At 35.2% G+C, this 27415-nt stretch overlaps 1 pseudogene; it reads left to right on the top strand.

The window, feature by feature from the left end:
- Positions 1-88: 88 nt before the first annotated feature.
- Positions 89-27347, top strand: LOC110116451 (annotated as a pseudogene).
- Positions 27348-27415: the final 68 nt, after the last annotated feature.

Genomic DNA, 27415 nt, shown 5'->3' with positions numbered 1-27415 from the left:
TTGCCTATATTTAAATTTTTTTTAAACAATGCTTAATTTGTTAATACAATTTTTAATTATGCTTATTGTTAAAATTTTCCCTAATCTAATGGCTGAAGACACATTTGCTGGCTTCAACGCAGTCCCCTCTCCCTCCCAGCCGGCGACGCCGGGACCTATTGGGAGCTCAGTGATTCCAATCGTTAACAAGCTGCAGGACATCTTTGAGCAGCTGGGGAGCTCGTCAACAATCCGAACTGCCGCAAGTGGCGGTGGTTGGGAGGCCAGAGCAATGGAAGTCGAGCGTATGTGATTCCACTTCGACTTGGCTATGTTAGTGTGGTTACCGTAGTCAACAGGATATCATCTAATCGAAGCATAAAAAGATGCATTGGCTAATGAAGAGACGTTCTTTTGAATCAGCCTGTATATCATGGTCTCTCTCCTTGTTGTGGAATTCCTAAATTAGCTAAGAAATTGAATCAGATTTTGGGGTGCAACATAAAGGGCAGTTCTTCCGGGATTGAAGTCTCGCATAAATTCCCAGTTGGTGGCTGTTGCAAAAGAGCATTCTGCCTATGGGGATGTTGTAGAATCAAAGGCTGGATAGGGTGAGAAACAATTGAACATTCTTACGAAATACTGTGAAGCTTTTACTTCAATGATTGAGGGGAAAAATGAGGAATTATCAACAGCTGAGCTTTCTGGTGGGCACGAATCATTATATTTTCCAGTCAATTTTTGGAAGAGTTTAGAGGAAGTTGATCCTTGTGAAAGATGTCAGTGATGAGGACATTCGCATGGCTATTCAAAATGCCACTGGTCCGAAAAGTGCTTTGTTTGTACCTGAGGTTCCATTTGAAGTTCTTGTAAGAAGGCAGATTGGTCGTTTACTAGATCCAAGCCTCCAGTTGTCCAAATCATCTATGATGAATGATTAAGTCGAGCCAATCACAAAAGCCTAGCTAATGAGCTTCATCGATATCCTGTTCTGCGGAAGTGCATGGATGAGGTAATTGGAAATTTCTTGCGAGAAGGACTTCAGCCAGCAGAAACAATGATAACCCACCTAATTGAAATGGAGATGGATTATATAAACACTTCACATCCAAATTATGTTGGAGGAAGTAAGGTTGTGGAGATTGCACAGCAACAAGTCAAGGCCTCAAAACTAGCGGCATCAGTTTCTAGACCCAAGGATGGTTTTGATGGTCATAAGTTATAAGCATCTGAAAGGAGTCAAAAAATCTCGTGCCATTCTTGCTAGGGCTGGAGCAAATGGAGTTGTTCATGATCAGGCTCTGGGAGCACGACTTATTGTAGATTCTGACAGATCGGGCTCAGCTGGAAGTTCAAGTGGAAGTGGACCCAGTTGGGGAATTTCATCCATTTTTTGGCTTTGTGAAAATCGTGCTCCAGCAAAAGAGATCTCTTCGAACAAGTCTATAAACGTTCCTTCTCACAATGTGCAACATTCACTATCCATGATACAACTAAGAGATCCTCCAGCCATCTTGAAGCCTTCAGAAAGTCAATCAGAACAGGAGGCTTTGGAGATTTCCATCACAAAATTATTTCTGAAATCTTACTATGACATTGTTAGAAAAAATATTGAAGATATTATACCAAAGGCAATTATGCACTTCCTGGTTAATCATACAAAAAGAGAGCTACTCAATGTTTTTATCAGAAAACTTTACAGAGAAAATCATTTCGATGATATGCTACGAGAGCCTGATGATATAGCTGCCAAGAGGAAAAGGGTTAGGGAAACACTAAGCGTTCTGCAGCAGGCCTACAAGACACTGGATGAGTTGCCACTTGAAGCTGATAATGTGGAAAAGGGTTATTCTCTGGATTTGGATTCAACCGGCTTGCCCAAAGTCCAGGGTCTACCTTCTTCATTCTACTCGACATCAAATGATTTCAGTTCACCTTACACTGCTTCTCCAAAAACCAGAGATCAAGGAGATCAACCCACTTCGGCGAATAATTCTCATCTTTGTATCCTAGCTCTAATGCCAATAGACTAGACTCTTATCCTTCAGTCGAAGCATAAGACCACCTGAAGCAGAAAATAAGCTGGTTTGTTATTTGAGATGACCTTCCATGCCTGATTTCTCATCACACCATCTTATAATTAAAGTCTTGAAGGTTATTCTTCAAATGTCATTTTCATCCCATGCATGACAAGAGGTCCTTGTATACTAGATGGGGTCTTTATTGCTTAAAATTATATTTCTTGATATATATTTTTTACTCATGAAAGAAGAACATGTGCTGCTAGATGATATGTGCATTTGCTAAAGTTTTAATGTAATCAAATGGAGTGTTGGTGGCTGTATGCTGCCAAAATCTTATAATTTAAAGATATCTATATTTTGTTTAAACAAAAAAAAAACTATTTAATTAATGAATTAAACGATTAATAATTAATTAAAGCGTAGTTATTATGTTAATATATGGAATTTCAATTTCTATAATATACAATCACAAAGTTCTAAAATACTAACATTTTCTTAATGTTATAATTAATTAAGATTTATACTTTAACATTTTATTTTTAAAATTATGAATTATTAAAATGACAAAATTTGAATATTTATTAATTAATGAATTGTGTTATTAATTTCTGGTATATGCATAGATTAAAAATAATAATACAAATAAATATATTAATTCGTTGTATTTAAATATAGAAATAATTGCAATTAAAATCTTTGGCGTTTTCAACAATTGGTTGTTACTTTAATGCAATTAATATAAATAAAATTAAGAAAATATCATACATTTAATTAAATAAATGAAGTTCAAATAAATTAAATGTATATTTTTTTTTTTGGGAAATTTTGGGGCATAAGCCCTTCATCTATTCAGAAAAAGTAAAGGTTACAAGTAATGACTGTAAAGGAAAAGAAGCAAAACCTACATAAGAAAATCCAAAAAACTTATGCAGGACACAAAAAACCACAACTATACCACCCAATACCTACAAAAAAGATTTATAAAGCACCAAAACGTGGTAATTGAAGCAAGATCTTTGATCTTTGAGGACTCAGGCTGCTGACCATGTGACAACTCGATGAATGAAAAGCCTCCAATAAATCCACTGGTTGCCGAAGAACGGCCCTCCAAGGGGAACAAGGTCCAACAGTAGTCATCATTGTCCCCAATAATACTCTCAGAGCCCGAAGCAGCTTTCCTGGCTCCCAAAAAAGGAAACCAAGGATATAATCCGAAGTATCCAGCAGTCCGAAAAAAGCCTTCAGCCAAGGCCATATAACAGCAGTAATCAACAAAAACATCAACCTCAGCTGAACAATTAAATCTCCCAGAGCAGTCCCGATAAATCCAACAACAGCCAGCCATCAAAGCAGCTCCATTAAGGCATAACCATTTTTCCATCTCAGTAATTTAAATAGCACAACACCTTTAATTTTGAGACATAAAGAAGAAGAAGAGGAAGATACATTGCCGAATTTCCTATCATTCCTTTCTCTCCAAAGATGATAAATAGCACAGCAAATAATAAGGTAGTAAAAGTGCTTTAAATCTCTAGAATGATGATTCAGGCATTCAAAAGCTTGTAAGATATTAGGCCTTAAAAATTGCTGCCTCATACTTGGTATAAGATTAGAGATTACTAAAAAAGAGTAATCACACTCAAAGAAGAGGTGCGATATAGTCTCTGGTTGATTATGGCAAAGAGAGCATGCATTAGGCACAAAAATCCCTCTAGAGCATAACACATCCGCAGTTTTGAGACCGCCCTTTAAAGCCATCCAACTAAACGAAGAAAATCTGAGACAATGATGTTTATGCCATATGAAATGATCCCAATTACACCGAGGCTCATTCTTATAAAGAAAATTATAATACTTGCTGTGAGAATTATCTTTTCCCCCTTCCCAGATAAGACAATCAGCATTAATTTCATCATTCCCCCCAACAGCAGGTAGCATAGAATCAGAAAACGTGGAAGGCAGATTCCACCCAAAATCATTCTTAATAACAGACAACCAAGCATTACTAGGAAAAAGAGTAAACAACTCACTCCATCCAGCAGTGTCTTGAAGAAGGGCACGGTTGCACCAGTGATCCCAGAATAACGCAATGGGACCATTTCTAGAGGGATTAAAAATGAATTTCTCTTTATCTTTAAGTGCAGTAATGCAAACATTCTTCCAGAATTTAGAATCCTTAACCGAGTGAGGCTTCCAAGGCGAGACATACTTATAAAAAAGCCAAGAAGCAAGAGGACTGCTGAAGTTGTACAATCTCTTAATAAGAGAACAATTAAAGCTAAATTGCAAAGAGTGAATAGACTGTAACCCAAGCCCCCCAATAGCCTTGGGCTTACAGGTCTCTTTCCAAGAAATAAGGTGCAATTTGGTAGCCTTAATGTACCCAAAGAAAAGAAATTTGACACATAATTTCTCGATTTGCTTTGTAATGGTTTTAGGTATAATCGAGCCTCGAATCCAATAGGCAATGGAATTCCAAATAGTGAATCTAAGATATTGCAGGCGACCAGCAAATGAAAGAGCCTTGGCTTTCCAACCAGATAACTTTTGAGTGACAGACTCCATCAATTTAGAGAAATCAGCAACTTTTGGATTGTAAGGTGAAATTGGAATCCCAAGATAGGCAATAGAAGTGGAGGTAGAGGGGATCTGAAGAGAAGATCTGATCTCTTCAGGATTCTGACAGTGTTTGGAAAGCAAGAGAGTACTTTTCTGATAATTAACCTCAAGCCCAGAAGCCATGGAAAAGCAATCAATCAGACGGCATAATACATGACAATTAGAAGCATCTGCTTTGCCAAATATAAGGAGATCATCCGCATACATCAAATGAGAAAGCCTAATCCCATCCACCATAGGAGCAATAAAAGCGTTATCTTTGTCCAGAAGGCAAGAAAAAGCATCCATCACAATGCAAAAAAGATAGGGGCTTAACGGACATCCCTGCCTCAAACCAGCGGAAGAAGGAAAAAAACCATGCAAGGCTTCATCAAAACACACCGAGAACCAAACATCATTGATACAAGCATTAATCCAGTTGATAAAGGAGGGAGGGAACCCCTTTTGATGCATTCTAGCAAGAAGAAACTCCCTAGAAACACAATCAAATGCCTTTTTGATATCCAATTTAGCACAAAGCATCTTAAATTGAGAGGAGTTTCTAGAGTGAAAAAGAATCTCGTTGGCAAGAATAACATTATCTGTGGAAACCCGATTTTGAATAAAACCAGATTGGTTTTCTTTAATAATCAGAGGCATAATAGGTTTCATTCTTAGAGCCAGAATTTTTGCAATTATTTTGTAAACCGTATTGCACAAAGAAATAGGCCTGAAGTCAGAAATCTCTTCCGCATGATTTGATTTAGGAATCAAAGTGATGGCAGTTGCCTTAGCAGATTTAGGAATGTAGGCATTATGATAAAATGACTTCACAGCTTTGCAAAGTAAAGGCCCAGTAACAATCCAAGTGGATTTGAAAAATTCAGAATTAAAGCCATCCGGTCCAGGAGAAGAATTGGAAGCACCAGCAAAAACAGCCTTCTTAATTTCTGCATCAGTAAATGGAGTAGTGAGTGATAAAATATATTCAGGAGGAATGATTTTACCCACCGGGAAGTGAAGAATGTCAAAGGAATGCCTCCTAGGAGGGTTGTAAATCCTTTGAAAGTGAGAAATAGTATCCTTATAACATCAGAAAAAGAGAGATTATAATTGGACATAGCAAGAGATATGGCAGTTCTCCTATAATTCCTCCTAAGATGAATCTTAGAATAAAGGAATTTAAGATCTTGTTCCCCTTTAGAAAGCCATTTGATTTTAGCTCTTTGGGAGATCCAAGAATACCAAATAGAGGAAGCCTCAGCTAATTGCACATTGATAGTTTTTAGAGCCCTGAAGATGCTCTCATTATTACAGCCCTGACTAAGCATGACAAGACAAGCATCTTGCTCCTTACAGAGAGAATCGAGGTGAGAAGCCACGGAATTAGAGGAGGCCCAATATTTCCCTTTTATCTCAGTCTTCAGTTGTTTCAGCATGGAACATAAAGCCGCAAATGGTTGCCCCCTAGGCCTCACAGAAACATTGGCCAGCAGCAAAAACAAAAAAATGATTAGATTTTAACCAAAAGTTCTTAAAAAGGAAACGGTGTTGATAATCCATCTGTTCACCCGGAAGAAGCATAATGGGGCAGTGATCGGAGCAAGAAGGGGATTTAATAACATAGTGAGACTTGGGATAAGCCGCCATCCATTCCCCATTTACTAGCATGCGTTCTAGTTTAATATGTATAGGATTAACAGTCCTCTGGTTGAACCAGGTGTAAGAATATCCCACATAAGCTAAATCAAACAGGTTGACATCAAACATGAGGGAATTAAAATCAAAGAGTTGATTTTGGTGAAGCTCATTTCCCCCCAATTTATCAGAAGGATACCGACAGCAATTGAAATCTCCCATAATAATCCAAGGTGCCCCCGAGGCTGGACAAATGCTTTTAATCTCCTCCCAAAATACCTTCCTTTCTTCCTGATTATTAGATGCATAAACCACAGAAAGCAAAAAAGGCGTGTTGTTCCCATAACAAACCATACTAGCTATCATTTGATTGGAAAAAAACTGTGGTTTAAATTCCAGTCTATCAGAAGACCATTTCAACCAAATCCTGCCCGAATTGGAACAATGAAAGTTGTGACAGCTATCTTCAAAATCGAACACCCGATGAGAATTGAAGAAGAAAGAATCAACTAAAGAAGAGAGATGAATTCTATTTTCAAGAATACAGATCATATCCAACCGCAAGGATTGAAGGTTAGGAATTGCTATGCTGGGAGGATTAACTGGAATAGAAAGTGTCGGAATAGATATAGGAGCAATGATACCAGAAGAGGAGGCAGTCACAATCCCAGTATCAATATCCGGCAAATTCCGAGATTCAGTAGCCTGGGCAGTAGGAAAAGTAACTTGCGAAGGGACAATTCCAAGTGAGGAAGAGGCAAGAGCAGCAGTGGTAGTGATTTGTTTTGGAGCTTTTCCAGAGGAACGGGTTTGGGATGAAGGCCTCTGGGAGGATTTTTGTCTCCTGTGAGTCCTGGAAGTGCTTCGGCCTCGAGGAGGTTGGGTTTCTTGTTGTGGAGGTTTAGGGTTGGAAGGGCAAAAAGAGGTAGTATGAGCCATCGATTTGCAAGTTGCACATGGGTTAGGTTTCCATTCATACTGGATTTTAAGAAGATAAACAACATCTTCAATGGAAATGGGCACCGATTCAGGAAAATCGGAAGTAGTGGCAACTTGAATACACACCCTTGCATACGTCAACCTTGTTTTTGCAGCAGTAAGCGCATCCACAGATAGCGGAGTGCCAATTTTAGAGGCTATTTTCGATATACCTTCCGAATTCCAGCAAACCAGAGGCAAATCGATAATCCTGACCCAAATCGGAACCGTGGAAAAATTTTCACGAGTAGGTTGGAAGTCTTTTGACCATTTTTGGAAAACAAAAGGTTTTCCATGAAAAAGCCAAGCTCCCTTACTCCAAACCATTTCATAGTCCTCGGCATTAGAAAATTTAAAGAGGAAAAAACCATCGCTTAAAGCTATTAGCTGGAATGTACCTTTGAGCTTCCAGATCCTCTTTGCAGTAGAAAGCAAAGCTTCATAGTAAGGTCGCTTACCAACCGAGTAACCAACCAACGATAACTTCCATTCCAAGGCCGCAGCCGCTGTGTACTCTTTGTTGAAGGGAACAATCTCCTCTGGTGTCTCGATGAGGGAGACAGGAAGAGAATCCAAGGTCGGTTCTGGAGATGCAGCAATAGAAGACCAGAGACGCTCCAACGCTGAAGGAGCAGTAGTTTTTGAAGTTGAGAGAGGGTTTAGAGGAGGGAACGAAAGAGATGACAGCGCATCCATGCAAGGACAAGCAAACCAGCCTTCCGGCGAAGGACGGAGGCCGGAAGAACGGTGACGAAAGGCAAGAACAAAGGAAGAAGAACAAGGCGGCTAGGGCACCACCTTATCTCACCTCTGCATAAGTCAATTAAATGTATAAATAAATAAATGGTTTGGATACATCTTTGATAAACAAAAATGAAGGCTAAGTTTGTTTTCCGGAAACACTATATGTTATATTCCAAATAAAATATTTGCAATATTTTATTTTCTTGGCTGTTAAAAAAAAAAAGTTTGAGATCCACGCCATTTCATTGATGTTTGTATAATTATTTTCTTATATTTTTTTAACTGCACTAACAATCAACCATTTATACTTGCAGGAAATATGTAACAACAATAAGGCTTTTGAAGAATTAAAATCAATTATGCACTAACAATTGATTTTTTTGTTAAAAATAATAAAAGGCACGCTTTCATGAACATTCGAGTGCAAGAACTTACTCTCGATTTTCTCTACCGCCAGTCTGCGGCCTTCGTCACAGCTAATACAGTCGTAGCCGGTACCAACAATCATTTGAAAGCTACATATCACCATCCTAAAATTTTGGAGCATTAATCTCTTGTTTATGGATAAAAATATTTTTAAAAGATGAACATGATTGAAATAAATTAAAAAGCACTTCAATATTTGATATATTAAAAAGTTATTTTGTGCATTCTCCTTGCACAATCTTTCTAATGCTTTACATTCTTCTTACCATTCAAATTAACAAATTTCATGAATAAAAACTTTTTGTAAGCTTGCCAAACTAGTCATTAAAACATAAATACTTAAGATATTAGTCAATCATATGAAATCGAACTTATCAATACAACAGATTTCACTAAGCCTAAATCAGACAAACTTCGAATGAAAAAAATTGTGTCAATCAGTTACCAAAATTAAAGATTATAGTTGCTGGATCCTTTGGAGTCTTATTTTACATACTGCTATTTAGTCTGGAGCCCAAACAACTGAATCATAATAAAAAAAATCACATATCGACATCAAATAAATATTGGATTTAAAAGCCGCTCTATCATGTATTTTTCCAGTACAAAATATATTATCAGACTTGCAAAAAATAATTATTGTGTACACAATTATATATAACAATACCCAATAATATAAGCTTTGATATACTGCAATACACATTAATACAAAGCAAATATATATCAGGGAAAAAATATCAAATTTTCTATTATGTATTTTTGTGTACGAGCTTCAATACACATCAATACGTAGCAATACAAAACAAGTATCAGAGAAAAAACGAAATTACCTACTATGTATTGTTATGTACAAGCTTCGATACAAGCAATAAACGACAATACAAATTTTCAACATAATTGAAACTAGTTAGTATACTTTTCAAAACAATAATCCATGAATTCTCTCATTTCCTCTCAGTTATCATTTCCATGCAAATAAATTTCATTTTGTTTTTTGTTTTTAATTTGGAAATGATAGATACTCTCTCATCCACTACAATAACTTTAACATGTGTAGATACTTGTGCGTAGATAATTGATTGCCTCTTTTCCTCTTCTAACAAGTTGTGTAAGGTGTCTTGATTTCATTCTTATGTCGGCCATCTCTATCGTTTAGATGAAATGCTATACCAGTTCTTGGGGTTGCAACAAATAATTCATCCTCATCTTTGACTGTAGTAGGAGCTGATACATTTTTTGTAGATGACTTGATCAAATGCACTATTAGAAATTCATCCTCATGAATGATGCCGACATCAGGAAGAATTAGGTAGCAGGGGCTTTCTCAATGATGTCGACAACAAGAGGATTTACTACAATAGGGACTTCCTCATGTATTCCTCAATAGCAACAACCCTCATTTTATGCAGGCCAACCCTAGAGCCAAGCTTGTCCATCCCAATCAGCATCGAATTGCACACTATGCACAATTCTATGATGGTTTGTTGGAAGCTCTGCACATTTGGATATAGGGTTTTTGTGCTGCTTGACCAATTCTTTCGTTTAGATGAAGAGGGGAATTTCTGAGGAGAATAAGGGGGATTATTAGTGGGTTGATGGGAGATGAAGGTGGAGAGGGGGATTTTTGAGGACAATGAGGGGGAGAATTCTGCATGTTTGTTTTCTCATAATTTACTCTCTGGAGGAAATAAAAAATATGCATAATAGTTATAAACAATAAGCTCACAAACAAATTAAATTATCTATCTCATTATGATATGTGGGGAAGCATGTGTACCTATTCATCCTAAAACTCATGAAATAATTCAGAGACCTCAATTTTGTTATAAACTAAGTCATTGGCCCATCAAGGAAATGAGGTGTTGACTTATTATACAGAGGGGCTTCGATTGATGTGTGCTCCAACAATCAAATCTGCATATAATGAAGCATAACATTAGCTAATAAATTTCAAATGAATTAGTAACCAAAGAGATTCTTAGAAGTTGTCTGCCCACACAATTAGCAAAGGAACAAATTCATTTATATATCCAAGTGGTCTGGTTTTAGCAACCAAATCATAATAAAATATCATATATCAGCTTCAAATAAATATTTGATTTACAAGCCACACTATATGTTATATACCATATAGAATATTAACAACATTTTATATTATTGGTTGGTGTATAAAAAATAGTTTGAGATCCTATGTCACTTTATATCTTGCATGCTATTAGCTAATGGTAATAAATATTTTTTTTTGAAGAAAATAAAAAATAACTATATAAGATTTCCTAAGCTTTCTTTATATGAATTTTAAAATTCATAGTAATTTTTATTTTAATTAGCTTTATGAGAGTTATATATATATATATAATATTTTGAATATATATATATTCAAAATATTGTTGATGTTTGTTTATTTATTTGTCCTCGATAAATTGAATCTATAGAAAATAATCTTTATTTTGAATGATAATTAATGATTTTTTTTGTTCTTTTTAACTGCATTGACATTCAACTATTTATAACTGTAGGAAAACAATTATGACTAGTAACAATAATAATGCTCTGTGAATTAATTTCAATTATGACAAATATTCGTTTGAAAATGTGCAATGTCGCCGACAATAATATATTTCATTTTATTAAAAGGTTTGTGAATGAGTTAGATGTGCTAATTGTAGAGAATATTAATTTGAAGGAGGAATTAAGAAAAATGAAAAAGGAGGTGGAAGAGACTATAACATTTATGCCTAAAAAATAAGAGAAAATGAAACTTTTATCGGAAAATTTTGAGAATAAAAATATATGGAGAAAAAATTTACAGTTTGTTTGTTAACAATAATAGTTGTTGTTGTCATTGTATTCACAATGATTTAATGACATCATTACATAAATAAATATATTCGTAATGTAGTGACAATTGAGATAAAACTATGATTATGTTGTTTGATTTCTTTCAAAACAAGTAGAGGATGGTAGTCAATAGGAGGAAATGAGAAGCTTGTCCAAATATAGTTATACTTGTATGAGGTTCTAGAGAAGATTGGAGTAGTAGCCTATCACTTGACACAACCTCCAATGATGATTATATATCCATTGTTCCATGAATCACTGTTGAGGAGAGCAATCAGGGATTAGACATTTAGTTCTAAGTTAGCGTAGACATTGAAATAAGACTTAGAAGTGATATTAGAACCACTGGAGTTGATGGGGGTTTGTTATGAATGAAAGGAGGTTATTAAGGAGGTTATAATTAAATAGAAGAGGTTACTAGACTACGAAGTTACATGGTGTTGACCTCATTTTTGTATGAGGTCACTAGAACCCACTTGGGTTTTCTTTTGGTGACCTAATGATTGGCATATTTCCACTTGCCAATTATATAGGTCCCAATCAAATACCAAATCCAACACTAGATTAATTTCGAATCAATCTTCAATCGTTTCTAATCATATTTCAACCATACTTCAATCTAGTTTTAATTCAAATTTTAAACATCAAGTTTTCAGTCAATCGTCAATCAAAATTCGTTAGATTTTTATCAAACAGATTCAATCAAGCGATGAAGAATTAAGTCGACCAATTCGTATTCATTTTGAAGTTAGATGGCTTTGATAGACATGACTTAACCTATCTCGGCTTGACATAAATTAAATTGGCATTAACTAACTTGGATACTTTTAATCAAATTAGTATGAATGCTATACTTAATTAAACTGGCTTATTTGATTCAATTATTAAGTTCTAATCATTTCAATATTTCAATTTACAATCCGCTTATGTAAGAGTCGTTGGATCAAGGGTTGTCATGGGTATGATCGTCATAATTTTGCCCTTCATACTTCGGGGCTGTTTGGTAGAATCCAGGATTTCATTTAAGCAGGATTTCGTAAATCCTCCAAATCCGAATTTACGAAATCCTGGGAGGTTAAATCCTGAAAACTGTTTGGTAACATTCATGATAAATCCAGTTAAATCCTGTGTGACTGTTTGGCTGTTCAATTCAGGCCACCATTTGAGGATCCACTATTTGGGAGGATGAAGCAGCCGATCTAGCAACACCTCACCCCCTTCTAGCTTGACTTCTCCTGCAGCTCACAACCTGAAGCCTCGTCTCCTTCAGCAGTGGCGAGCTTAGATCTCCAGCCCTTTGCTGGTCCAGCCGACTCCGCCTCCAGCCGGCCTACCTACAACCGCCGGCGCTTATTTCCTCTCCAACCGGTCATCTTGCCGACCACCTGCTGTAGCTCCTCTTTAGCAGCCAACTGCGCAACGCCTGACTCAAACAAATCCTCTAAACAGCAGCTCTCTCCTCTCCTCTACTCGTCCAAGCAAAAGAAAGAGGAAGAAGGAATTTATAGAAGAATCGAAGAAGAAATAAAAAAGAGCTGCTGGGCCGGCCACTGGAAGAGAACATCTCTCAATCTCACGTGAAACTGCTCTTCCTCTCTCACGCCTCCCGCCGCTCCTTCATCCTCTCAAGCTAAATTTCTCCTTGCACTTGCTGAAGCCGGCCAAGCAAGCTATAACAAATTTCGGTTAAGCTGGAGATGGCATTTATTGGCTAGGGGAAATATGAGAAGCTGAGCTGCTCGAGTAAGAGATTGTGGAGTTCAATCAGCTAGAAAACCCACAACACCTTGCTTCCACCCCATCCGTTCCTCTCTGGGAAGCGTCTGCTTCTTATGCAGCAGCAGCCGATCTTCTACAGCACTAGCCACTTCATGAGTATCAGCAACGTTTCCACTTCAACTCTCATCAAACCTTGGCTTTGGTTCTACTTCAGTTGCTTCAAAAGAGAAGAAAACATAATGTTGAAAGAGATATCAGAATATATAGATACAAGAGGAAGCTTATATTACTCAATACAAGGTAAATTACTAAACTATTTGGTCAAAATAGATGCTCTCAGAATGTTGTTACAGATCTCCATTTATTTATTTTTAGTTAGCATAATTGCATATCATTATGACGGTATACTACTGTACAAAACCTGATATGTGTTCAACGTATAAATTATGCTGTCATATACTGTTAGGAATAAATCTTATTTATCATATGGAAACAATAGCCACTGAATGTAAATCTCCCCATTCTAAATCTTTGCTAGTTAAATTTATCTGTAATATTTTAGATTTGGAATTCGTCTCTAGCATTGTGAGAGATATGGATAACATTACTTTCTCAGGGAAGTTATATGGTTTGCCTCATTTAAGATTTCTTTTGAATAACATGATTACGCTTCTGTAAGCCGATTACACATTTATGTACAAAGTTTGATTTCATTTGATTTAAACACCTTAAGATGATGTATTGTGTATTTTTCTTTTAGAGCAAGACTTCAATTTGCCATTAGTTGAGAATCAAAGTTTTCTTCTTCACTCTATCTACGGACTTGAGATATTTCAATTGAAATTTGATCAGGATAATCATGCCTCTATTCCGAGTACAACTTTCCATTGTGATAATATGAGAACCTGCTCTTGGGTTGTAGTTATTCATTTATGGAATTTGACAACATCGGTATTGTAAAAATATATGAATAAATTATTTATAAGCATTTATATATGCAGTGACCGTATAAGTGGATCAACTATTATCATTACGTTTAAAATTTGGTGCCCTTGCTTTCCGAGAGTTTCAACATCAAAAGTTTTATTGTGACCAAACCTATAAGCAATTCCTAACTGAACTTTCCTGTAAAAGATAAATTTTCACCTTCTATTTTACATCGAGATATGTATTTTTCTTGTCATAAAATTCAATGAATGAATAATTAATGTAACACTTGGGTATATATTTTAATATATGGACATAAGAATGTGGGGTTTATCACTTCAGGATTTTTTTTGTTTTTTTGTTTGCAATTTTTTATAATGAATTCTTTTTTGAGTTTTCTATTCAGATTTTTATGGTAGCCTTGTAAATGAAGAATTAAGAACTCTCAGGCACATCTTGTATGCTTTATGGTGAACTTCTTTGTTGTGATGCTTGTGCTATGGCTCATATCTTTCAGATTGGGTTGTTTATATGCGTGTCTGAATTACAATATCATACATTCAATTCAAAAGTTCATAGTTCTCGTTAAATATCATATGTCAGAATACCCCTCGTATCAATATATAATTTGTTGAAAGTATTGTTTCTTTTCACATTGTGTTCTTATTTAATTGTACCGAGTTTAATGACGCCAATTGCTAGAGTGAATCTGTGTCAGCACAATGGTGTTCTATATGTCTATTTATTTGATCTTCAAGATGTATTGTCTTCCACAATCACTATATTCATTCTTAAATTAAATATACACATGTTAATTTATGGTTGATTGAATCCAATGAGATGTTAATTTGAAAATCTATGTTCGTCAGAAAGTTTGTACAAATCTCTAGATGAGGTGATTAATCTATTTTGTTTTATGTCGCTCATCGTACTGTCATATTTACTTGTTTTTCAAATTTTATTTTATGATGTTCTTTAATGAACTGAATTGTTAATATTATTTACCGAAATTTTGTCATGATCCTTATGACACTTCTATCATGCTACTTTAATTTTACCATGGCCCATCTTTAATAAGCTTTTGAGTTTATTTGTTTATTTATTTTTCTTTATTGAGGCTTGTAGGTTTTTTTTTTTTTGATATAATTCACTATTTTTTTTTTAATTTTAATTGACCTTTCTCTTATATTTAATGGACAATAGCAAACCATCAAGCTTTTTCTTACATGATTATCATACATGTTTACTGTTCTCCACCTCATGTTATTATCAAATTAGAGTTTTTTTTTAATGACAACTTCGTAATATTGAAATGGTGATTCTCTCTTAAATTCTTTTACCATTGGCCTTGCATTATTCTTATCTAAGTAAAGATGCCAAACTTCTATCACTCATCAAGCTCAATAAAACTTTTACTATATGTATCATCAGGGATTGTATACACTTTCTAGTCATAGTTTGAATACAACATGTTAGCTCATAGTAGTGCATACGATGGCTATGTAATTGATTTAATATTCTAGTTTCATTGGAAAGCATATAAATGGTCTAGACAGCAACCAATAAATTTGTCTCTTACATATTATTGCTTGTACTTATTCCATTAAAATTGTTTGCGCACATGTTCAGTCCTTATATATAAATTATATTATATATATATATATATATATATATATTATATATATATTATATATATGTATTTATATTGAATACGATTACTGACACCGCTTTCTCTCGTCGCCTTATTTGCGAGGTACTAATGGAGCTAATTGGAGGATAGAGCCAAGGAGCTTCAATCACCCCGTTTCTTCTAAACGGGGTGCTACGGCCGGAGTCACCGTTGACTAGCTCCGGTGACCAGGTAAGTTTTCTTAAGACTTAGAAAAGCATAGATCTTCTAGATTTACTTGTTGAGTTATTTCTAGCAGCATTAAATTCTTGCTATAATTCTTGCATTTAGTTAATATCTGCTTTCTTCTTTTTTACAAATTCAAAATTCATCGACTATAGCTTTGTTTACATTCTTAGGCATGTCCAAAGGGTTAGTGACATTGATTCAAACCTATTAAACCTATGACATCTTTAAGACAATAATTAAGGACACTTCTAGAGAACTTAGAAAATTTCTAGAGATTAGGAGAATATCTCCATTTATTCATATAGCTGAACAACGTATAACCTAGTGACACACTCTTTAACACCTAAAACATAATTTACCAATATTTAAATCATTCGTATATAAACAATACAATGAATAAACACCTATAAGACAATATCAAATTCAAAACATCCTTAAAGTTTGTGTTCTTCTCTACTCTAGGAAAAATTATCAACTACAATTATTGAACCCTTTAAACTCAATCAAAACCCTATAAGTTAGAATCAGTCTCAATTAACCCTAACACCTTCATTCAAATAAATTCATTAGTCATTAATAAATCAAATTTTAAGTCCAAAAAATATAAATAACTCTCTAATTAACCAGATTTGAATCCTTACACATAAAATTAAAACAATCAGATTTGACTTCAAGTTTAAGAATAATTTAATAATCATTAAATGACATGTATAAATAAATTAATTAATAATAATTTAAATTCTAGAGAATTCCTAAACACTTGGGAATCTATCCTTGGGTCATTCATGACCTTTGGAATTGATTACAAGGAGTTTGGAACTCAATTAGATTCAAAACATCAAAACCTCTCTAATTAAGACAATTAAATAATTCTAATAAATGATCAAAACTTTGAAAATTCATAACTAATTCAAATAAACTCTAAATCAATCAAACTTAAAGGCGTTCAACTCGTCTTAAGGGCTAATATTTTAATAAAATACTTTTTTTTGAAAACATTCTTAATCTAAAATTCAAATTTTAACCCCTGATTAAATCCTTAATGATTCGAATAATTTTAGAACATTAAATATTTGATTCAAAATCCAAAAAATTTCAATCTAACTTTAAAACTAGCAATCAATCTTAAAATCAATTTTGAATCATTAAGATTTAAACTTTAACCAAAATCTTCCCTTGAGCCTTTCAACTAACCAGAACATTAAAACAACTTTAACCAATTACCCGATTTAGGATATACCTAAACCACACAGCCTGCTACACACACCTAGATTGACCTATTAGGACACGGACTCTAGCTTTAGGTTAGGCCGGTGTTTCTTTCTTTCTTTTTAGATAGATTGATATGCATACAAAATGAGAGTGGCATCCTAGGTTAGATAATATAGACATAGGTTCACTGTCCACAGACCTGTGCACTTCCTGTTTGTCAGCCCAGGATTATAGGTCCCCAGCCCCTTGGCCTACGAGGTCCCCTTGAATGAGGTAACCCATGGTTGCTAACAAGGATCCTCTGGTCGGCACTCGACTAAGTAGGCTAAGGATACCGATGAACCCGGGACGATGGAAAACCATGGGATCTTGACCGGGGACGTCATACCCACTTGGTAGGTTAGTCTTCACCCTCACTTTCTGGGCATTTTTCCGATCAGGTGATCGAGAATATAAGTCCCAATTTTCTAATAAAATTTCAACTTGAACATAAAGATTCCTCCTCAATCTAAAATTTAAAGCCCAACACTTAGCTTAGGTTAGGGCACTTCTGAATTATTTCAGAATCTCTAAGTGCCTCCTATCTTTCCTCCGTTGATTCCGGAAATAAGTGTTCAAGATTTGATCAAATCCCAATTGAAATTCCAAATTCACCTCCTTGATATCATTCATGGAAAATCTTAAAAATAAAATTTTTGCCGTTATTTTAATCGAGAGTTTTCGTAGGAGACCTTGTTTTCTTACGATGTAATTAACTACGAGGGCTTGCGCTCGTAGGAGATTTAGAACCACACACGCACCTGATTTTAAAAATTGATTTTCCAAAATTCATATTGGTTTCCTTTGGGAAAGATAAAAATGATCGTTATTATCACATTCAAAGAATTATCATTGAATGGTGTCATCTCCCTTTGGGGAGATGCATCTTTCTTTGATAAGGCTTTGGATGAGAACTCAATGATCATACTTCTTAAATGTTGTAACTGGATATTTAGTTGAACTTCATCTTAATCCCCCGGGGCCATACGAAGTTCTCTTTAGAATCCGGTCACGATATTCAAGATGAATTTCATAATTCTAAATCTGAACACCGTTATGAAATTTTATTTTCGTCCTTCGGGGTGATATAATTTTTCTAACGGGACGATTCGATTTTAGAATTAGAATTAAATCTCAATTTCAAAATCCCCAAAGAAAACTAATATTTTTCAAAACCTGTTTTCAAAATTCCAACAACACATGGGAGCCTTATGAGAGGGGGATACATAAATTCCCATCTCTATACCTTGAGGATGAGATGGTTCTTTAGGAGCGAGATATTTATGTAAACAGACCAATCGAGGAGGGACTGGTCTAGCCAGACCAACCATTGGCTGACCCACTTATTACATCATGGCTTGCTGTTGCTGCCGGCCTAAATTGTGATGCCCAGAATTTAATATGAAAAAAATTTTCATTTATCTTTTAATAAATAACAATCATAACTATCTAATATCATCTATCAGAGTAAAACATATTATATAAGTTAAAACATCAATGTTAATATCTTTATTCCCAAAATCATATGCAATGCTCATGATCTATACAATCATATCATAACTATTATATTATGAGTAAAAAAAAATAAAAAGAAATAGAACATAAAGAATCATGACCAACCTCACACTCACGCTCCCACTCACGCTGCTCTACCCTGACCTGAAATTATTTAACGATATATAATGAGCTTAAAATGTCTATCAGATCACCAAAACCTGTAATTAAAATCAAAGCATGACAAAGGAGCAATATGCATATCAACATTCATATCATAGAAAAAGAAATATCATTCACATGCAGTAGTAATATAATCTATAAATAATAAAATACTACATTACTAAAGCCAGTAAAATAGTAAATCGGTACGAGTGTCAAATTTATAAAGCATTAAATTCAAACATCAATAAAGATTATTGAAATCAAATCATTACAGTAAAATAATATAAAAGTATGTACATGTTATCAAATTATTCTATATCAATATCAAATCAGTATATTATGTGTTTAGTATGTCAAATGCTTCTTGTACAATGAATCAATAATATCAAATAATATCAGTATTTATGTTAGTAACAGTTCAGTGACAAGACCAGTAGAATAATGCAATAACTATAAATCCGTACAGTAACAATAAATCCATATAATTATAAGAATAATGTCTCAATAACATGCATTTCAGTAGTGATACTAAATAAGTAAGAAGTCCTGGTTATCACGGTGTTTTTCAGTATTGTATCAGTATCAATAATTTGTTTGCTTAATAAACATAGTCGTCGTTCTTTGCCCATCGACACAATAATCATCTCCATATAACTCCTAATTAGTATCACATGAATTAGTATAGGATAACATCATACCAAATTATTTAAAGGAAAGTCTGTCGGCCCAACATCCTATACAGGTTAATCAGTCTTCAACCAACGAGTCAAACATCCTTTACTTGTCTTTTACAAACATAGTATTATCACAACAACATAATAGTAATCTTAATCATATATCCACATTCATTTTCAATGCATTGCAATAAATTGTCGAATTTGTCTCGTCGAGCCGCTCGATTCGACTATAAGCTTGTTAAAATCAGAGACCGTTTGGTAACTAAAATTGTGATACGAGCTTTCCAACAACAATTCGGGTGCTTGATTTGGGCTCATTTTAGCTTGGATTGAGTTGAATTTGATGCTTTTGGGTTCGTATTTCCGAGATGTTCAGTTTGACTATAAGCTCGCTGAAATCGGAGTTCAGGTGCTTCCGAATTTGATTTTTGAAGTTTTCAACTTGATTTTTGCGCCAAGGTTTGTGCCCGATCAAGATAATTTCATGATGACGTATCTGTTGCCCCACTATTTTCGGACGTCGTAAATCCAGGAGTCCGAAAATATGCATCACAAATACTGAAGAATTTTTTTTCAAGTGAGCCAAAATAGATCTTGCGTGTAGGAGCTTTGAATGGTTCTTAAAGTGCCAAAATTGAGTCCGGAACGTCAAAAAACGGTCCCAGTGACCCCAAAAAAGTCTGATTTGATATTTTCGGGGCAAAAATCGGACCCAGAAAGGACCGGGAGCCGAACTGGCCGAAATAGCCGGCTGGGCAAAAATCGGACGCAGAACTGCGGCCACGCTCGCGCAGTGTTGCTGCTCACTGCCGCGCCCGGGCCACGGCCATGCAGTGCCCACATCCGTGCTTGGGCTTGCCCGCGGCTTAGCCACAGCCAGCTGCCGCCGGCGCTGCTGCGGCTGGCCAAAGGCTGCGTGTGCCGCACCTCCACATGCAGGATGGCGATTTGCGTGTTGCGTGCGCGGATCCACGCGCCTCCTCTTATGCAGAAGTTTGAGACTCCTCCTTTTTCTTCTTTCTTTCCCACTCTGACTTTCTAACAATTAAGGCTTTTCGTTTTTTTTAGTAGGAAACTTTCCCTACTCAATCTAGTGCCCCTCCTCTTGTGCAGAAGTTAGAGACTTCACCTTTTCTTCTTTCTTTCCCCTCCTGGAGGGATTTTTGACAGTTGATGTTTTCCGCTGTTTTTTAGTAGCAAAATTTCCTTACTCAATTCAGCGCCCCTCTTCTCACGCAGAAGTTGGAGATCTCTTCTCCTCTTCTCTCTCCCCCATTTTTCTTCTTGCTCTAGGGGCTTTCTGCTATTTTTAGTAGGTGATCTTTCCTACTTAGATTCGCACCCCTCTTTAGTAAGAAAATTGAAATTGGTGATTATGCATCTACAAAAAAATATTCCCGTCAGAGAAGATCAACTTATAGACCGATATGAGGGCGCGAAGAAGACTCAAAGGGCATTAAAAATTGATGAAGTTATCTCCAACATCACCGAGGATTCCTTCATTTCTTTTAGGAAAAAATTCCATTTTCCTAATGATCTGGTGATGAAGGTGCCGGCAATATCTGGTCGTGCTTGCTTTCCTCTCCGGGATATATGACGGTGTACGAATTCAGTTTGCGAGCGGGGTTGCGGTTTCCACCACCTCCTGAATTGATTGACATTCTGACGATCTATGGAGTGAGTTTGTCTCAATTTTCCTACAGGGCCATGTCGGTCGTAGTGGGCCTGATTGTGCTTTTTAGGGACCGCGGAGTGGTGTTGTCTTCAGATTTTCTTGCTTGGATGGGGCGTATCTTTACCGATACGCAAGGTCGTATCTCCTTCAGATCCAAGTGGTTGGATATTCGCACCTGGGACCCATCGAAAGACTAGATCAATGACTTCTTTTTTGTGCAAAATGATTGGGGCCTCCAAGAAAAATGGGGAGAGTTGAAGGAGTTACCCACCCCTCTTCACAATGAAGCAGAAGATTTATTGAGGATACTGAAACCTCCCGATATTGACGCCCTCCGTTATGAGGTGCGTTATTTGTGCATATACATAGACGAAGAATACTTATTCAATGTAGGATTATGTACTCAAGCAAGGAGAATTAATTAGCAGGTATTAAAACCGCAGCTAAAGAATATAATTAATTAAAAAAATATAATGATAAAAAATTACACTTTTTGATCAAATTACAAATATTAATAAAATTGTATACAGGTGCAGGAAGGTGCTCGTATGTTTATTTCTTCATCTCAAATAAAAATATAGCCTAAATAGAGAACAAGAATACCCCATACCTTCCCTTAGGCTTGTAACACAACAAGAGAATTTGTAGGAAAAATATTCGCTCAGGATAGCTGATTAAAATTGAGTACGATGATAGAATTTAACGGATAAAATTCCCACTACATCTATTTTTGACAGTAAATTTAAAATGAAGAAATGCATGCTATACAATCCTAGTCTTGTATAACAAAACTTCTACTCTAAGCAAATCGGTGTTCCTTTCAAAGGGATTAAATATTACAACATCAAAATATAATGTCCATAAATACTGAGGAAATTAGAGCTTGAAGAATTCATGCATTGAAATATGATTTGCCATGAAATAAACAATGGATTTTGAGAAATAACTTACTTTTTGGTACAAAATTGTTGCATGTATCTGTAAAAATATACCAAATCACATCAATAAAGACAACTATAATTGCATAGACAAACAACATCAATCGCATAGGCCAAAACCAAGTAATAACTACTGATGTAGAATGTATTATTCTCGCCATAAGTATGACTAATAATAAGAAAGGCTAGCTATAGAAGATCCGTCCATAAGCTATAAAGAAGTTAGTCATTTGTTGAATATTATAGCCATTGCATCTCCATTAGAGATTAACCTGAGCTGAGAAAAATGAAACAAAGTAATACTACACTTTCTTAACAATATAAGTACTGATAATAAATATCTGGTAACAAAAACAAAATCAGAAGTGAATCAATAAAAAAATACCCAATCAGCTGTACTCATGAATAGCTCATTTTCAGCTGGTTACTAATAAGGAGCCATCATAAGTATATATAACATCTTCATCCTTAAAAATGCATAAGCCGTTGGTTATTTGTAACATTATTTATAAAATCATCAGGGGAAAAAAGAGATTAGTAATAGGCAAACATTTTCGAATCAAACAAAAGAATTGATTTGTAATAATGCTATAATATCAGTGCTTCTTGTCAAATAATACTAAATTATAGTAAACATAAACAAATTTAATATCATACAACAACTTAAGAAAAGAAAACAGTAAGCAGCTCTGATTTTTCAGCTCTCAAAGCGCCTCTTATAACAACTTCAGATGTGTATATATGATTTTTCTGCAACAAAACTTGTTCGCAATTTAGATAATATTTCAGTATTGTTTGAGAATAACAAAGAAAGTACAACGTAATACTGTGATCCCCATAGCATAATTTATAATCTCAATAAGTTGTTGATGCATGAATCCCATATTCTGTGTCCCAAAGAAGCCAATTGCTCTGGGTCCTTGCTGCTATTTTTTTAGAACTTGGCTATGGATAAGTAAATGAGCAAAAGTTAAGTATAAAGACAACCATATAGATAATTGTATAGCAAAGTAGAGTAAGAGTTCTGAATTAAAATTTGATGCTTGAGCAATGTTGAGCAACGTGCTACAAAACAAAAAGTTATGCAAAAAATATTTGTAGTGTGACAAAAAGTTAACCTCATACTACAAACAAGAAAATTATACAATCCATTAAATAATATAAAAATACATATTATATGAAATAAAGCATTTTGTAAAAGATAGGTAAGAAAATCATGTCATCTACGTCTTATTGTAACATATGCTGATCTACCACATAGTTCAGGCAGAGGCGCTAGAGATGTTAGGCTCAACCAACCCTTGACCCTAACCCTCGAAACGATCAATAGTTTCTATATCTCACATACAGAGAAGAAGATGCACATTCATATTCATAGGGATAAGAATCCGAGCTAGAATAGACAACAATTGAATCATAGTTGAGTAAATAAATTTTCATTCATTTCATAATTAATTCTCATATTGCTATTAATGATTTGACCTAGAGCTAATTTAATCTTGGTTATGGTTAGGTCTAAGTTTTCTCATATTGCTAAATCTGTGGGTTATCGAGCCTCTGTTGCGCGGGATTTAGTTGAGGTTGACATCACAAAAAAAATATTCGGACGAAGTCTGGCTTGGCCCTGAAAAGTTTGGTTACATACAAATGATTGAGATGGATGTTTTTCTATCATTTTTTTATTCTTGTAAATGCATTGGGCATGTTAGGGGTGAATGTTCCTCCCATTCCTTTGTTCTGAATACTGATCCTCCTATTATGTCTAATCCCACTCTGTCTGATGAGAATGCCATTGTAAATGCATTTGCTTCTATGAATATTGTCGATTTAGATGGAAATCCCCCTCTTATTTAGCCCTCTAAAGGTATTTGTGGTGTTGGAATGGTGTTCGGGTGTGGAGAAGCTGATGTTGTTAGTGATATTTATATACAAGCTGTTGATTTTCCCTAGGTTACATGTGATATTGAGCTTTTGTATGAACCTGTGCTTTCAACCCCTCTTATTGATGGTGTTATTGCATCATATAGTTTGGTTGCTGCTGATGTTTCAACTAAACCATTTGATAATTAATTTAGATCCTCAATCGGTTGGTTTAGATCACCCACTTGATGACATGGTGGAAGATGTCGTTGACAGGGTTAGTTCTCCCAATGATAACGTTGACAGGTTAGTTCTCCCAATGATAACGTTGTTTCTGATGCAAATCAAAATGTGGATGGTGGGCATTGTCTAGGTAATGCTTTGGATTGGCTTAATATAGATTTGTGTGATGTTAACAAGGTCATTTTAATTGAGTCTTCAAGCGATTTTATTGATATCATTTATGTCTCACCCGTGGCTATCTTTTTTTTTTTTGGGTTTGCAGTTGACTCTTTATGTGGACATTTTAAGGGAAATGAGCATATTGTTGATGTCCCTATTTCAGTTGTTTCTAATGCAGAATTGAAATCTCTATTGGCTTTATCTTTAAACAATGATGACCAATCAAATTGGTCGGAGGATTCCTACTTGGTGTGCAGGGGTGCCGTGGGTGATTTAGGTGTTAATGTGGATGAATTGCAAGAGACGTATGCTTTGCAGGTGGGGCACATTGTGCATGAGACCTCCCATTGCTATGGGAAGCGTTGTAAGAGAAAATCAAAGAAATAACTTTGTTGGTGCTCTTCTTGCTATTCATGATGGGAGCTTATGTTGACCTTCAGGCATGTCTTTCTTGGATTGCTGTGTTGGTTGGAGCGTGGTATGGATAGTGGTTTCTTCCAGTTGTTTCTTTTGGGTGGTCTTGTTGCTGTTATTGTTTACATTGTTTACCTTTATTTTTTGTGTATTGTAATAGTTTGAATCAAAAGCTCATAGGTTCTCTTTCTATTGATGTATGTTTAGACGGCTGTTGACTCAGTTCTTGTATGTTTTCTTTTTAATTATCTTAACGCATAAGCCCCTTTGTGTGGGTTTTATCCAAAAAACAAAAAAAAGAAAAGGTTAAGGCTAAGTTGTAAAACCTTGGCTCTCTTAGATAAGATATTGAGTCGAGCCAAATTTGTTTTGTTTCACTTTTCAAACAACTTTTAACATTCAAGTCTAATTTAAATGAATAGATTGATAAGTTATTATGTAATTATTATAATACATTTTTTGAATTAAATGATTATAATTGTAATTAAATATATATTTTTAATTGAACCTTTACATAATTAAACTAATGGAGAAAAATTAAAAATAGGAAATAGTATTTAGATGTCAAATGTTCTACTTTGTTTTTTAGATATTTAAATTAAATGTTTAAAATATTAAAAATACTATAATAAGAAGAAAAAAATAATTTTTTAAAATTAATTGTTTCAAGAATACATGGAATAAATAAAATTTGAAAAATTATTGATTTTATGGAAGTTAGTTGATTTTACTTACTATGTTAAATAAATAAAAATCGTTACATTTTTGAGAAAGCTCCTTTTTAAAACAATAATAATATTTCATCTTAAATATTATAATAATATAACAAACTTTTTTTGCTAATTTAATTATAATTTAATTTCTTTTTTGATTTTTTTAAATGATAAATAATAAGTAATAAAATACCTAAATTTTTTTAGTGGATCCTTCCCAAAAATATATATGTATTTTTTAATATAAATTATGAGCAATTAAATTATAAAATAAATGATTCTAACTTTGAACGGCCTTCCCCACCGCCCGGGAGCAGTTACCACGACAATAATACGCTGCTTTCCCGGCTTTTATTTCTCCAATTCGCTCTCCTTCTCGCAGCGTGAATTGGCCTCTGATTCTTTTCCTTCAATCCGGACTCAAATTCCTCAGTGAAGCAGGCCTGGTATGTCCTTCATCTTTTGGATTCATTTGCTCTACTTGATTTCTAAGGAGATTTTTTTTTCCTCTCTAGATTCATCCCGTGTTTGATTGATGCTCGATTTGTTTTTGATAATTATTTCCTGTTGGAGGGCTTGTTTTGCTCATTTGGACCTAAGGTTTGCTGAAATGATTGAAACCTCTAACGTAATAGGAGGATTTGATCACACATAACAAAGTGATTCTAATTTGTTTTCTCTCTGCACGCATTTGCATAATTTTTTGTTTTGGTTCAGAAATAAATACAGGTGCCTACGTGTAATATTCCTATTGGATTACGATAATATATATTTGTTATTGATGTACTGATATGGACGAGGTAATTGGAAATTTCTTACGAGAAGGACTTCAGCCAGCAGAAACAATGATAACCCACCTAATTGAAATGGAGATGGATTATATAAACACTTCACATCCAAATTTTGTTGGAGGAAGTAAGGCTGTGGAGATTGCACATCAACAAGTCAAGGCCTTAAAACTAGCGGCATCAGTTTCTAGACCCAAGGATGGTTTAGATGGTCATAAGTTACAAGCATCTGAAAGGAGTCAAAAATCTCGTGCCATTCTTGCTAGGGCTGGAGCAAATGGAGTTGTTCATGATCAGGCTCTGGGAGCACGACCTATTTTAGATTCTGACAGATCGGGCTCAGTTGGAAGTTCAAGTGGAAGTGGACCCAGATGGGGAATTTCATCCATTTTTTGGGTTTGTGAAAATCGTGCTCCAGCAAAAGAGATCTCTTCGAACAAGTCTGTAAATGTTCCTTCTCACAATGTGGAACATTCACTATCCATGATCCAACTAAGAGAGCCTCCAACCATCTTGAAGCCTTCAGAAAGTCAATCAGAACAGGAGGCTTTGGAGATTTCCATCACAAAATTATTGCTGAAATCTTACTATGACATTGTTAGAAAAAATATTGAAGATACTATACCAAAGGAAATTATGCACTTCCTGGTTAATCATACAAAAAGAGAGCTACGCAATGTTTTTATCAAAAACTTTACAGAGAAAATCATTTCGATGATATGCTACGAGAGCCTGATGATATAGCTGCCAAGAAGAAAAGGGTTAGGAAAACACTAAGCATTCTGCAGCAGGCCTATAAGACGCTGGATGAGTTGCCACTTGAAGCTGATAATGTGGAAAAGGGTTATTCTCTGGATTCGGATTCAACCAGCTTGCCCAAAGTCCAGGGTCTACCTTCTTCATTCTGATGCAGTGCATCTCATAGTCGCGGCGGGTCCTAGTGACACGTCATTTTATTTGCTTTCTTTTCTTATTAATTAGTTTATTTACATGAGGTGATGGAGCAGCTTTCCGTTAGCTAATTCCTGCTCCATTCTCTTAGCTTTTCCTTATTTAGTTATTGGTACCGTGGCCTTTCTTTTATGCAGTCTTTGTTTTAGTAAGTTGCCAGTTTTGCTCTTGGCCGCTGGCTTTATCTTCTCCCTTGGAGGATGATGAAGGTAGTTGATGAAATATATTTTCAGGCAAACGCCTTTCTATTGTTCTTGCCTTCATTGTTAGTTTTCTGTGAGCCTACTTCTTTCACAGCATACCTTATCATCTGGTATCAGAGCCGGAGGCTCGGAGAGATGGCAGAGTCCAGCAA

The sequence above is a fragment of the Dendrobium catenatum genome, unplaced genomic scaffold (assembly GCF_001605985.2).
Source record: "Dendrobium catenatum unplaced genomic scaffold, ASM160598v2 fragScaff_scaffold_1575, whole genome shotgun sequence".
Taxonomy (NCBI): domain Eukaryota; kingdom Viridiplantae; phylum Streptophyta; class Magnoliopsida; order Asparagales; family Orchidaceae; genus Dendrobium; species Dendrobium catenatum.
The sequence above is the reverse complement of the archived record's forward strand: the minus strand, read 5'-3'. Positions and strand labels throughout refer to the sequence as shown.